This window comes from Agelaius tricolor, unplaced genomic scaffold, assembly GCF_023055355.1.
Source record: "Agelaius tricolor isolate 1412-34295 unplaced genomic scaffold, bAgeTri1.0.p SCAF_98, whole genome shotgun sequence".
NCBI classification, from domain to species: domain Eukaryota; kingdom Metazoa; phylum Chordata; class Aves; order Passeriformes; family Icteridae; genus Agelaius; species Agelaius tricolor.
In genome coordinates, this window is record NW_027269358.1 from 224,767 (window position 1) to 235,646 (window position 10,880).

The following is a 10,880-nucleotide window of genomic DNA, read 5'->3' on the forward strand; positions in this document are numbered from 1 at the left end:
ACTATCCTTCTACTTAAACTTTATGGCTTGTAATTCTTCATACAAGGTTGGTAATTGTTTTTTCCAAGGGCTAAATCAAAGGCACAGGGGTCCTGGGCTCTGTACCAAGGTCTCTGAGCCCCCTGACAGGGTCTCCAGTCCTCTAGGGCAGCCAGAGGAATTTCCTGGGTTCCCACAGGCAGCCACAGCCAGCAACAATCACCCCTGTGCAGAGAAGTATAAAGCCAAATCAGTACGGCCAGTTAATGACGATGAGGTACCAGGCCCCTCACAACCAGTGGAGGAGCCAGAGCTTGAAATCATCACTGAGTCCCTGTCGCATGACGTTTTCCACAATCTGTGAAAAGACGTGCACCAGGGGCGCGAGGCTTATGCAACTTGGCTGACTTGAGTTTGAGACCTTATGGGTACAGGCGTGCAACTGGATAGTGCTGAAGCAAGGTTTTTGGTATCATTGACCCAGGATGCGGGTATTGATCAGGTGTTCATGAGGGAGCCAGGGCCCCTTCCTCTCTGGGAGCAACTTTTAATGAGTGTAAGAGTCAGGTTTGTTCACAGAGACAGACTGCAGGAGCACCATCATAGATTGTCCTGGAAGACCATTGAGGAAGGGATCCAATGCATGAGAGAAATGGCAGAATTAGAGATAATTTTTGGAAGGGACAGACAAAATGACAATGACCCTGACAAGGTCAGGTGCACAGCGCAAATGTTGGGGAGCCTGGCACACCTAGGGCCATCCCAATACTTCAGCTTCATTGCAACAATAAATGTCGAGGACAACTGAGACAGAGTGGGTTCTGTAGCCAGCAAACTCAGGAATTATGAGACCATGGTCCATGGTCCAATGCAGGCTCATGTCTTTGCTGTGGGTAAGTCTCAAAGAAAATATGAGGGAGGAGAGGAGATGGAGGAGATGAGGGAGAACAGTTCCCATGTGGCATCAGCGTGAACCACAGGTCCCCATGTCAGAGCCCGATGTCCCCCAGCTAGGGAGCAGGGGTACACCCCACGAGATGACCTGTGGTTCTTCCTGTGTGAGCAGGAGGAAGATATGAAATGGTGCCATGGAAAACCCACTTCTGTCCTGGCAGCATGGGTGCGTCACCTCAATGAGGAAAACACTAACCGACGGAGTCCTGCTAAAGTGAAGGTAGACTCAGCTTCCCATGATTGAGACACCAGGTATAACAGAAGGAAGGATGATATGTCTGATCCCCTTGAAGGAACCTCCAGATTGTATACCCAGGGAGTGAATGGTAGCCAGTACTAGAGGGATCCTGCCTCTAGCCAGGTAGAGGCCAGGGAAAATTGGATCTTTTGGACTGTGTGAATCTGATGGCCTGGCACATCAGAAACACAGAAATACGAAGCTTTGGTTGACACTGGTGCACAGCATACTTTAATGCCATCAGGACATGTGGGGGCAGAACCCATTTCTATTGCTGGGGTGTGTGGCAGGACCTTTCACCCCTCATAAAACAAAAGCTTATCTCCCCGTAACATATGTCTAGGTTAGGCCAGAATGATTTGTCATGTGATGAATAATCTTGGCTGAGAACCTCCTTAGCCAGCAATACACATCCTGGCTTGAATGGTGAGAAAGGAAAACCTAAAATTAGTGATTGCAGAACACAAGCATTTTTACAATGATAAAAGACCACTATGATTATAATGAAATCAGAAATCTCTTAGACGCTCTCTGAGTGTGTGGAGGGTTCTCCTTGATGCTGAGACGTTGGCATCGAGTTACTTCCCCAGGATTGAGAGAAACTGGGAGATTCTCTGCACACTGCTATCTTTTTTTGTTAAGTGACATTGACCCTAACCCTAACCCTTTATTACTATTATTATCATGCACTGTATTTTTAATCTACTAGTAGTTATTTTGTGTTATCCTGTGTAGTAAAGAATCAGTTTAAGTCTTATGTCTGTTTACTTGGCCTATTCAAATAAATAATTAATGTTGTAATAGGCCTGATCAGTCATTATTAAGAACTTGCAAGCAAGAGTGGGTTTTGGGGTGCTGGCTGCCTCAATAAAGCTGCTGCCTGTTGGGAAGAATGAAAGTTTGACAAGAAAGTTTAACAGATATGTATGCTTGGCAGAAAGTTCTTTGAATGTAGAATCTGAGAACGAAATAGAGATGGAAGCAAGTTTTGATATAGAAGAATAATAGATGTGTAAATTGAGAATTGCTGAGCCAGTCTTTATTAAAAATTGGACCCTGAATGTTTACGGGTGTGGGGTGCCTGGCTTCATCTGGCCTCGCTGCTGGACCAAAGGCTGCAGCTATGGTGTTTTCACTGCAGAGATACCTTTGGCCGGCTGGGTGCTGCAGCTGGGCACTCAGAAAAAATCCAGGCAAAATAGGAACTCAGTTTACCTTTGGTGGAAAAGGTTCAGGCGACGGCGAAGAGAAAAGGAGCAGGTTCTGCCGTAGAGCTTAAATCCAGAGTTTTATTTCAGCATGGTAGACCTCTGAATGTGGTAACAGCTCCCAGACAGACACAGGCCGCATGGTCTCGTGTCCTTTTAAGCCCCGGGGACAGGGGGAGGGGAGGGACAGGTGGGGGCCAACCAGGTGTGAGCAGGGGAAGGGTCAAGGGATATACAGGCCAATGAGCCCGGACCTGGGGGCATCTTTTGAAATTCAGCCAACCACACGACGCCTTGCTGGAATGTTAAGATTGATGGACAGCTCTTAGGCAGGAGGGCAAAAGGGGGAGGGGGAAAGGTTGGCACACCTGAGGAGGTTGGGATAGGTGAAACAGGAAACCACTGCAACAAGTCTTACTGGACAACTAAGAAAGCAAAGGTTATGTCGAGTTGAAAAGAGATTTTATGACTTAGAGCAAAGGATAAGCTGATCACAAACAAAAAGATCTTTTACCAAGCAGAAAGATACCACAGGCAAACAAGACATGTCGATGGGGCAAGTAGAAAAAAGGTTTAAGAATTTTCCACTGCAAGAAAACTGAAAACCAACTTTAAGCTTTAACTGTAACATACTAATTCATGTGATTGGATAGTATTGACCATAATATGGTAATGACAGTAGTTATGATAGGCTGTAGGTTATAGTAAAGGTATTGATTGGTTGATTATGTATTAAGATGCACAGCAAAGTGTCACTGTCATATTTTCTGAAAAATCCCTTTGCCAGGATTTTTTCTCCTGGGAAGCTGAGAAGCCTCAGAGAATTATCTGATTGCTTCTCTGTCGCTGTCGAGGCAGTCACGACACAAAGCAGAGACCACAAGCAGTCTCAGATGGCAACTCTTTATTATTGAACATGGATGACCTTTTATACACTTTCCAATTGTTTATGCTTCTTCTACCCTAACTATTGGCCACAATAAGTCAACATAACACTATTGGTGAAAAGTTACAGTGACTTCAACTAACTTTCTAAAAATACTTTGTCCAGCTGCAAAGTTCTCTTATCTTTCTTCTCTCGGTCTCCTTGGTTACAGCCTTGGAGAGAGCTCCTTATCAGCTTCTTCTTGCTTCTCAGCTTCTTCTCGCTCCTTTAGCTAACAGGCCCGCTGTTAGCCCCTTCCACACTTCTCCTGTGTTTTGCTGCTTTGGAATGTGGTATGGAGATTGTTTATCCAATATGTGAATTGTTTTAACTTAATGCCCAATCACCGTCCAGCTGTGTCGGGACTCTGGAAGCAGTCACGAGTTTTCATTATTCATTCTTTGTAGCCTTCTGTTTGTATCCTTTCTCTATTCTTTAGTATAGTTTTAGTATAGCATTCTTTAATATAATATAAATACATAAAATAATAAATTAGCATTCTAAGAACATGGAGTCAGATTCATCAATTCCTCCTTCGTCCTGGGGACCCAGAAAATACCAAAGCAAAGAAAAATTTATAATACATTGTAACCAAAATTAAAGGGTCTTCAGGCTTGTCTACAACTGGAGCTGACAGCTGTAGGTGTGGCTCTGTCACCCATGACCCTGGCTGTTATAACATCTTGGATACAATAAACTGCATTTTGAAGAGCCATGTGAAGTCCCGCATCTCTTGTCTCAGGCTCTTACTGCTGCCTATTTCCAGGAACCTGGAAAGGCAGGGATTTGTCTAAACTCTCCCCTCTCCATTCATAACAGGGTGACAACGGGATCACAGCAGTTGATCCTGCTGAAAGCTGAGGTGAGCTTGACTGGGAAGGAGTGGCAGAAACATCCTATTGTGACTGGTCCAGAGGTTCCATGTAATCTGGGCATAGATTTTCTCTGGAGTGGTTATTTCAAAAACCCAAAATGACTCAGGTGGGCTTTTGGGATAGCTGCTGTGGAGGCAGAGGGCATTACACAAATGAACACCTTGCCTGGACTGTCAAAAAATCCTTCTGTAGTAGGACGCCTAAGGGTGGAAGAACAGATACTGCTTGTCACAGCAACAGTGCATCGCCGTCAGTATTAAATGAATCAAGATGCCATGATCCCCATCCACAAGATGATCCATGAGCTGGAGAGCCAAGGGGTGGTCAGCAACACCCACTCACCCTTCAACAACCCCATTTAGCCTGTGCATAAGTCTGAAGGGGAATGGAGATTGACAGTGGACTATCGTGGCTTGAATGAAGTGACTCCACTGCTGAGCCGGACATGCTGGAACTCCAGTATGAGCTGGAGTCCAAGGCAGCAAAGTGATATGCCACTACTGACATTACTAATGTGTTTTTCTCTGTTCCTCTGGCTGCAGAGTGTAGGCCACAGTTTGCCTTCACCTGGAGGGGTGTTCAGTACACCTGGAACCGACTGCCCCAGGAGTGGAAGCACAGTCCTACCATCTGCCATGGACTGATCCAGGCTGCACTGGAAAAGGGTGATGCTCCAGAGCATTTGCAGTACATCGGCAACATCGTTGTGTGGGGTAACACGGCAACAGAAGTATCTGAGAAAGGAGAAAAAAATCCTCCAGATTCTCCTGGAAGCTGGCTTTGCCATCAGAAAGAGTAAAGGCACGGGACCTGCCTGAGACATCCAGTTCCTGGGAGTAAAGCGGCAAGATGGACAGTGTCAGATACCCACCAAGGTCATCAATAAAATCACAGGGATGTCCCCACCAACCAAAAAAAAAAGAAACACAAGCTTTCCTAGGCGCCATAGTTTTCTGGAGAATGTACATCTTTGAGTACAGCCAGATTGTGACCCCTCTCTATCTGGTTACCCGCAAGAAGAACGATTTCCACAGGGGCCCTGAACAGCAACAAGCCTTTGCCCAGATCAAGCAAGAAATCACTCATGTGGTAGTCCTTGGCCGAGTCAGGATGGGACCAGAGGTGAGGAGTGTGCTTTACTCTGCATCCAGGAGCAATGGTCTGTCCTGGAGCCTCTGGTAGAAGGTGCCTGCTGAGACTCGAGGCCGACCACTTGGATTTTGGAGCTGGAAATACCGAGCGTTTGAAGCCAGCTACACCCCAACAGAGAAGGAAATCCTGGTGGCCTGTGAAGGAGTTCAAGCCATCTCAGAGGTGTTTGAAACAGAAGCACAACTCCTCCTGGCACCATGACTACCTGTGCTGGGGTAGATGTTTAAAGGAAAGGTTCCCTCTACCCACCATGCCACTGATGCTACATGGAGTAAATGAATTGCGCTGATTATACAGCGCACCCATATTGGAAACCCAAATAGCCCCGGGATCTTGGTGATAATTATGAATCAGCCTGAAGGTGAAAACTTTGGTCTCACTGACGAAGAGGAGCAGGAAGAGGTGACGTGCTGAGGAAGCTCCACCTTACAACCAACTGCCAGCAGAAGAAACACGCTTCTCTCTTTTCACTGATGGTTCCTGTCACATTGTAGGGATGAACATGCTGCGCTCTTTTCACTGATGGTTCCTGTCACATTGTAGGGATGAACTGAAAATGGAAAGCAACCGTATGGAGCCCCATGCGATAGGTCACAGAAGCTACTGAAGGAGAAGGGGGATCAAGCCAACTTGCTGACCTCAAAGCCTTCCATTTGGCCCTGGACATTGGTGAAAGAGAGAAGAGGCCAAAGCTGTACCTTTACACCAATTCGTGGATGGTAGCCAATGCTTTGTGGTGTTGGCTGTAAAGGTGGAAAAAGGCCAACTGGCAGTGTAGAGGAAGACCAATCTGGTTTGCTGAAGAATGGCAAGACATTGCCACTCAGGGAGAGAAGCTGTTATAGATGAGTAATGCATTGGTTGGCTCTCACAATTGAGGGGTGAATATTATGTATATGTTAAGAGAAGTTTTGTAGATGTATGGTTATGTTACTGTAAAATGTCCTCCCATAGTCCTCTTTCCCTTCCCCCTTGTATTGTTATCACGGGATGACCATGGTAGTTGGGGCATTTGGGGAGGGTCGGCTTGTTACTATGGTAACACCTGTCCTCCAGTCAAGATGTAAGAAAGTGATCACCGCTGAACAGCAAAGAAGGAGTCAACAGACAAGACTGTGAGAGGGGCTAGAGGTATAAAAGGCAGAGCATCCATTTTGTAGACAAGCACATGGCGGTTTAGTTCCATGCTCCCAGCGCTGTAATTTTTCCTTATTCAATCTTCTGTTGTATTTTTGTTAAGGTTTAATAAACCTTTGAAATTTTAAAAGTGAGTGTCGTTTCTCACAGAAGTTACCTGTGAAAGTCCGTCACGTGGATGCCCATGTGCCCAAGAGTAGGGCTAATGAGGAGCACTGAAACAATGAACAGGTAGATTAGTCTGCAGAAATAGAAGTGTCACAGATAGATTTGGATTGGCAAAACAAGGGAGAGTTGCTCCTAGCTCAAGGGGCTGAGACAGAGTGGAAATTTTCCAGAGCAGAAATCCATTTCGATTTAGGTGAAATGTGCATCTTTGAATTAAGTCTGTAGCTTGCAAACATAGCTGTTTAGCCTGACTGCCTGTTCTCGCAAAAAGCCTATGCTTGAAGAAACTGCTTCAGCCGAAGGACAGAGATAAGGGAGGGCCCCTTGAACTCTGAAACAGATGGAGAGGCTGCTGCAGAAAGCAGAGCAGGATGACCCAGGAGTTCTTTCTGATAAAAAAAATAGCAGCAAATGTAATGCGAAATCAGTAGAATGAATATGTATGAACCTATTGTGAAATTGCATGCATATGTATTTGAGAGGGAGATTAAAAAAAGGATCTGGAGTTCCCAGAGGCACCTATGTCTTTTTGAGGAGAGTGATCCCCACATGTGTCCAGCACTGTAATAAACATACCAGCTTTACAACTTTCACAAAAGTTGTGGAGTTTGTTTGCTTCTGCAAATCAGGGCTCATAATGCCTCAGACCATCAGGACAAAGATGCCACCTATAAGTGGGCATGAGACTGAGGGGTGGATCTAACCATGGACAGCATCTCTCAGGTTATCCATGATTGTGAGACCTGCACTGCAATCAAGCAGGCCAAGTGGGTAAAGCTCCTGTGGTATGGGGGGGGGGGGGAAGATGGTCCAAATATAAATATGGTGAGGACTGGAAGATCAATTACATCACACTGCCTCAAACCTGCCAAGACAAGTGTAATGTGCTCACAATGGTAGAGGCCACTACTGGATGGCTGGAGACCTACCCTGTACTTCACACCACTGCCCAGAATACCATCCTGGGCCTTGAAAAGCAAATCCTTTGGAGGCATGGTACCCCCGAGAGAATTGAGTCAGACAATGGGACTCATTTCAAGAATAGCCTCATAAACACCTGGGCTAGAGCACATGGTACTGAATGGGTGTACCATATCCCTTATTGGGCACCAGCTGCTGGGAAAGTGGGGTGGTGCAATGGACTTAAAAACAACATTGAAGACAATGGGGGGTGGGACCTTGTGTTGGTTTTGCATGGCCTGTTTTTTTGGTCGGAGTGGGCAAAGAGGTGGCTTCTGTGAAAAGATGCTAGAAGCTTTAGAAGCTTCCATCATGTCTGGCAGAGCCAATCCCTGACGGCTCTGAAGATGGACATGCTGCTGGCCAAGGCAGGGCCAATTAGACATGTTGGTAACACCTCTGTGATAACAAATTTAAGAATAAAATCAAAACAAAGTAGTGGCACAGTCTTAATTCCAGCTAGAGAAGAGGAGGATGTGAGAACATGCAAGGGAAACAACATGGAGACACCAAGGTCAGTGAAGAAGGAGGGGGAGGAGGTGCTCCAGGCTCTGGAGCCAAGATTCCTCTGCAGTCTGTGGTTAGGACCCTGATGAGGCAGGCTGACCCCCTGCAGCCCATGGAGGTCCACAGGGGACGCAGAGATCCACCCAAAAACCATGGGGGAGGTGCCCATGCTGGAGCGGGTGGATGCCTGGAATAGGCTGAGATTCAGTGGGAGACCTGGTGGAGGGGAGACCCCTGCTTCTAGGCTGGAGCAGCCTGTCCTTGGAAGACTACACCCTGTGGAAAAGTGACCTATGCTGCATCAGTTTTGGGAGGACTGCTGCTCGTGGGATTGGAGCCACGCTAGAGAAGTTCATGGTGAACTGTGTCCCGTGGAAAGGGACCATATGGTCTCAGAGGGGAATGACTTTTCTCCCTGAGCAGTGGAAGATCTTGGATGACAAACTGATCAAAACCCCCATGTCTTGTCTCCCTGTGCTGCTGGTGGGAAGGAGGGAGGAGTTGGGGGAAGAAAAGGTGTTTTAAGGGCTTATTTTACTTCTCATTATCCTCTGACTTTGTTAGTAATAAGCTCACTTTGTACCTTTAAGTTGAGCCTATTTTGCCCTTGGAGTGTTTTCTCCTGGTCCTTATCTCAACTCATGAAGCCTTCATTACATTTTCCTCTCCGCTGCCCAGCTGTGGCAGGGAAGGGTTAGTGAGTGGCTTTTGTGGGTGCCTGGCATTTGGCCAATGTCAAACCACAACACTTGTCAAGCAGTGGGATCTGCATTTAGCAAAGGCTACGTGGTTAGTTAACACCAAAGGTTCCACTAACCAAGCTGGCCCTTCCCAATCTGAACCCCTGCGTACAGCAGATGGAGATAAAGTTCCAGTGGTGCATATGAGAGGCATGTTAGAAAAAGCTGTGTGGATTAATTCTGCCTCAAGCAAAGACAAACCCATGCATGGGATTGTTTTTGCCCAAAGGCCTGGTTGTACTTGGTTGGTAATGCAGAGGGATGGGGAAACACGTTGTGTGTGGCATGAGAATGCAAGACTCACAAGCTGAGAGCAAAATGAATCTGTTTATTGCAGAGTGAAGACAGTATTTATACTCTTAGTTTGAGAATCTGTGTTCAGTTCTTTGCACTCAACACGGTTGCAGGCCTGTAATAAATCCGTCAGCCTGACAGTTTGACTTTTTTCCTCAAAGTTTGCAGGCTTTGAGGAAACAGGATGCCTTTCCTGTTTTCAGATCATGGGTAATCTGCTTTCTCCCATGCTTCTCAGGGTTTTTCTGCAGCATCAGGCCTGTTTCCTCACAGTTGTGTACCTCAGGGGGATTTGACTTTGGGTTAGAACAGCCTGTAATTCTGGAACTCCTGTACACCACTTGCTGCTGAATGTCACTGCTATTGTTTTAACTACCATGAACAACGAAAGTGGACTGCTCCAGTTGTATCAGTAATGGACCAAATGAGAGACCTCACATATCACTTCAAACACTGTGCAGTAACTTCCCATATATTTTTTAGGATTTGTATGCTATCGGCTCTATTTGGGCCATGACAAGTAACTCACAGCTGAATGCTGCTTGGGCATGGCTCAGTGGTGACAAGGGCCAAGGACTGTCCTTAGACAGCAGTATAGACAAGGCCACTGTTTTTCAGGGGTAAGAGAGTTTAGTAAAGTAGTGACAAGCCATGATATATACCATTTGTACTCAGAGCCCACTGTATTTTATTTACTAGTAAAAAATAGCAAGGATTTAGTAATATATAATTTCTCCAGCATAACTGGGATGTTATGGCAGAAATATTGATCCATTCCAGTTCTTGAAGGCAGCATTTGGCTGTACAACTACAAAACCATCCTTTCCATTCCTTATTTACTGTCTGCATTCTAAGGCTTGCAATAATGAGTCTGAAACTGATACCTTAGGTTTTAAGTTTTTCTGTTCTGTTTTGGTGTGCAGCTTTTAGCTTTATATTAAGTGTTACTAGGATCTTTTCACAGGGTGGTGAAGAGAAAACAATCTTATTCTAGCTGGAGACTCAAGGACGTCTTCAAACTTCAGGCCCAAAGCATAAATAATGTGAAAAAAGGAGGGTGAGCAAGAAAGCAAGGAGGATGAATTTTCATAACTTGAAGCTAATAATTGGACATTTAACCCCTTTATGGAAATGGACTAAAACTTATAAAAATGTGAGATCTTGTGACTAAGCTCTCTTTTGATTCCATCTTGGAGCCATGTGAGCAGAGCCAGGACTGTGGCTCCAGTACTGCCAGGGTGTGGCCTTTGAAGGCACTTCAATAAACATCCACTTTATTCCTCTTGTGAAAAACGCCAATCACTTGTTTTAAAATTTTAAAAGTTTAATAGCAATAAAATGGTTATAAAAATAGTGATACAAATTAGAGCAATAAGAAGTTGGACAATCAGAGTTAGGGCAATAAAGGACAATAAAAAAGCAAAGAATTACAAACTTTCGGATGCTTTCCTCTTGAAAGCATGGCTTGCTAACAAAGGATTAACTCTTAAAAGCAATAGCCTGTTGCATATTCATATATCTCATACAAGATTCAAAAATTCTTTTCAAACAAAGGGTGTTTTCTGGTTATTGTCAATGTCCCCCCTCATCTTGTAAATCAATGTTTTGGCTCCTCAAAGTCTGGTTCTTCCTGATAAGGAGGCAATAATTCTTCTCTTGGGGATTTTGGTGTCTTGTTGCTGTTATCTCTGTGCAAAGAATTTCTTGAGCTAGTTAGAAAAAGTATCTTACATCTCATAGTTT